Source organism: Neophocaena asiaeorientalis, unplaced genomic scaffold (assembly GCF_003031525.2).
Source record: "Neophocaena asiaeorientalis asiaeorientalis breed wild unplaced genomic scaffold, Neophocaena_asiaeorientalis_V1.1 scaffold1188, whole genome shotgun sequence".
NCBI classification, from domain to species: domain Eukaryota; kingdom Metazoa; phylum Chordata; class Mammalia; order Artiodactyla; family Phocoenidae; genus Neophocaena; species Neophocaena asiaeorientalis.
The window spans coordinates 33,401-37,204 of record NW_020175311.1 but is presented as its reverse complement, the minus strand read 5'-3'; the positions used below and the strand labels follow the sequence as shown (position 1 = coordinate 37,204).

Below are 3,804 nucleotides of genomic sequence, written 5' to 3'. Positions count from 1 at the left end.
CCCCCCTTCCCGCCCCATTACTACCCCCTGAAAACGCCCTCCCGCCAATCCTGGCAAATCCTACCCATTCGGCAGCATCCAGTGGAATCCACCTCCTTCCTCAGCGCAGCGGGGCCGCGGCAGTGCTCCTTCCCCTGCCTCGCAGTCCCCGATTCCGCAAACGGGGAGCCGCCCAGTCCTGATGGGGCTTTACCCTCCTCTCTCCGGGCCTGGCAATCGCGCCCTTTTCTTTACCTGTGTTGGGCTGGTGGACAGCCCATGCTCCGGCGTGGACAGTTGTGGATGCCGCCTGACGGTCACCGTGGCCCTGCAGGGGAAAAAGATGACGCCTCCTAAGCAGCTAAGCGACCCGGAGCCGCCAGACGGAGCCGCTTCGCCCAGCTAAGGGTAGCCGAGTCGAGGCAGCGCGGTTCCCAAGGCAGCAGCGGCCGCCCCCGCCCACCCGCTGAGCCCTCCCAGCAGCCGCCGCTTCTTTTAGCCTCTGCCCATTGAGACAAAAGAGCAAGATGAGTCGGGCGGCGCGGCCAATCAACGGGGCGAGGGGGCGGCCTCCCCGCGCAGCCTCCTGCCCGAGGCCATTGCTAGCAAAAGGGGGGAGACGGCCGGCTGGGGCTGCGGCACACAGGCGCGGGAGCCGGTGCGGTGTCAAGTCCAGCTCGGACTCTCGGACTGGGCCGATTTGCATTTTACCCGTGAGTTTGCTGCTTCCCCCTCGCTTCCTTTCTCCTTCTCCCCTTACACCTCTGTGGTCCTCCGCGCTTTGAGACCGGATGCCTTCAACACGAGGTGGGACAGAAATCAAGTGAACAATAAGAGTTCCTCACCTTTGTATAGGGGGAAGGGATGAAAATCATTTACTGAGCGCTTTCTGCGTGCAAACGCGCTTGCACGGACATCTCATTTATTCGTCTCAGCAGCCTTGTGAAGGAGTAGCAGTATGCCCATTTAACAGAGAGGGGACTTAAGCATCCAGTCACTATGGTTAGGAAATGCAGAGCTACGAGCTCACACCCAAGTCGACTTGACTGATTTCAAAGGCTGCCCCTTGTAAACACTCCTCTCTACTCTCAGATTGAGGGTTAGTTGAGAAAAGCCAAAGCCAAAGTGGAGATGGGAAGGCCCACTTGGAACTACTATATAGAACTGGTGAGCAAGGACTATCATCTCCATTTTGCAGATGAGGAAACAGTCATAGAAAGGTTAGGCGTCTTGCCCGACATCATACAGCAGATAAGTATCAGCATCCGGTTTTACACCCAAGTCTGTTCTCCATATGCCAACGATTTGCCCCGCTGAGCTGCCTGGGGGGCATTTTTTAAGCGGGTGGTCTTAAACCAGCTCAACAGCAGTCTTGGTGTGCTGGTAGTGCTGAGAGAGGGCTTGGGGAGGCAGTGGGAAGAGGGCAGTGGGGAAGAGGTAGGGAACTTTTATGGTACCTATTGTACAGAAGAGGAAACTGAGGCACTTTTCTTTCTCATTTTTACACTACAACAAGCTGCCTGCTTTTTCTTTAAGTAAAAAGTTATTTTTACATCTTATGACCCCCAAAGGAGATAAGACTCAGAGAGGTGAAATGACTTGCCTGAAATTACAAGGTGAAGCCAAAACTTGTATCCCATCTCCCTGACACCAGAATCCATGCTGTTAACCAAAGTATGGGTACAAGGCTGGCTGCCTCAGAATCATTCTGAAAAGCTTGTTAGAAATGTAGATTCCTAAGCTCTACCTCTGGGGGATTCGGATTTACTAGGACTAGGGCTGGGGAGGATGATTTATATTTTTAACCAGTGCTGTAGTTAATTCTGAGGTGTAGAGAGGTTTGTGAACAACTGCTGGAGACACCACGTTATGCTGGTGGTAATAAGTAAATGGGGCTGTGGCCAATGTATCTGTCTATACCATATCTGTCGTGAAATGTAACTCCAGAGCAGAGTTTCCTATCTAGGGTCCTTCCTGAAATTGTTTGCAAAGAGTAGAAGTTGGACTCTGTATATTCTTCTGAGTCTTAGCTTTGTAGATTTTCAAATGAGTCTGTGGCCCAGAAATGGTTAAGGACCACTCCCCTACAATCTTTCTTCCTAACATTTTCTCTCTCAACTTGTACTTGAGGAAGAAGTGTGAGAAATGAAACACAATTTGACCTAACCCCCGAACTACAGCTCTCTGCCGCTGATAATAGCTCTTTCATTTCTTGGCTTGAGGACACGTTGCTAGGTTGCCCTTCTGTGAGCTCTTGAGGGGACCTCTCCTTTGCTGGATTTGGCATCACTGGCCCCAGAGAAGGAGCAACTCCATGGAAACGGCATGCAGGGCTGTCCAGAGTGAATGGGCTGTGAAATCAGTGGCAGAGAAATCTGTACCATTTTCCATGATTTCTGGTTCTTGAAGAGCAGGTCTTACTTCCCTTAGGTAGATCGTGGTTAGGAGGCCCCTTTCGGGGCTTGTTCTTGACTCCTGATGCATTGAAGCAAGTGAACAATCTGATACCCTTCGACTGCTGTTGGGTTGTCTTCAACCTGCATACTTCACCTTCTCCTTTCTGCTTTCTTATTGACTACCTCAGTACCTAGAGTTCCTTGGAGTAAACAATGAACATTCGGAGATGAAGCACCTTCCATCTGAGCACTGTGGGCTTGTTCGTGGATGGAAGAGTGTGGGGAGTTGGAGGGTGGAGGGTGGAGGAAGTAAAGAGAAGACTCGCTTCACACAATCAGGGGTGATGCTAGCAGCAGCTCTAGGGTTTCCTTCAGACTCTTGCTTCTGCTCCCCAATATCATGACATCTGACCCTGGGTCTCTTGCAGATTCTTGTTCTGTGTTTAAATTGGCTTCATCGCCAAAGTAGGTGATCTGCAGTTGGATCTGGTGGGTGTGGGATCAAATAGGACAAAGAATAGATCTTATAGCTCCGACAAAAAATAGTGGAAGGAAACAGATTGTGTACAGGTGCCTGGATTGGGCCATTAGAACAAAGTGAGGGTCTCTTCCTGCAAGACTGGGAGGAGGATTTGCTAAGCTAGCTCCTATTAGATATAGGGCATCCCTGATCTCTGGCCTCGTGTGTGGGAGTGTGTTCCAATTCATGGCTCTAATGAGACCACATTTTCCAGTTTCAGCAAAGAAACCTAAAAAGCCTGAAGGTTAGAGAGGTAAAGCTATTACTTGAAGCAACAATAGCTGCCCTTGGCTGCCTGGCTCCTCTGTGCCAGGAACTTTCCATCTGTTATCTTATTTAAGTTTCTCAGCAACGCTGTTGAGACAGGCATTGTTATCCCATTTTGCAAAGCCCATAAAGGACTCTTCTCTGTTGTCTTACAAACAAGAAATGAAAAAAAAATCTTCCTTCATTTTATTTTTTATCAATATTTTTTAATTGAAGTATAGTTGATTTACCATGTTGTGTTAATTTCTGCTGTACAGCAAAGTAATTCAGTTATACATATATATGCATTCTTTTTAATATATTCTTTTCCATGATGGTTTATCATAGGATATTGAATATAGTTCTCTGTGCTGTACAGTAGCACCTTGTTGTGTATCCATTCTATATATAAAAGCTCACATCTGCTCACCCCAACCTCCCACGCCATCCCTCTCCCAATCCCCACCCCCTTGACAACCACCAATCTGTTCTCTATGTCCGTGATTCTGTTTCAGTTTCACAGATAGGTTCATTTCAAACAAACAATTCAAAATGTACTCTGCAGATGACCCAGTGCATTAGACTGATTTCAGCCTTTACAACAATGTTGTTGTAATCTTACTTATATTACTGGGATCTTATATTTTTTTTTTTTTTTTTTGC

General features: G+C 48.2%; 2 protein-coding genes across 6 annotated transcripts in view; one reads left to right on the top strand and one right to left on the bottom strand.

Annotated features, from left to right (window-relative positions):
• Positions 1-732, bottom strand: part of LOC112413503 (zinc finger CCHC domain-containing protein 18-like) — a 3,652-nt gene extending 2,920 nt beyond the window's left edge. For 3 of the 4 annotated variants that reach the window (XM_024765462.1, XM_024765460.1, XM_024765461.1), the window contains exon 1: positions 65-417. The gene's annotated coding sequence lies outside the window, so the exon portion shown is untranslated. Of the gene's footprint in view, positions 1-64; positions 418-690 lie in introns of those variants that run through there. The other variant, XM_024765459.1, reaches the window with a different exon arrangement.
• Positions 558-3,804, top strand: part of SLC25A53 (solute carrier family 25 member 53) — a 29,288-nt gene continuing 26,041 nt past the window's right edge. For both annotated transcript variants that reach the window (XM_024765464.1, XM_024765463.1), the window contains exon 1: positions 558-692. The gene's annotated coding sequence lies outside the window, so the exon portion shown is untranslated. The remainder of the gene's footprint in view (positions 693-3,804) is intronic.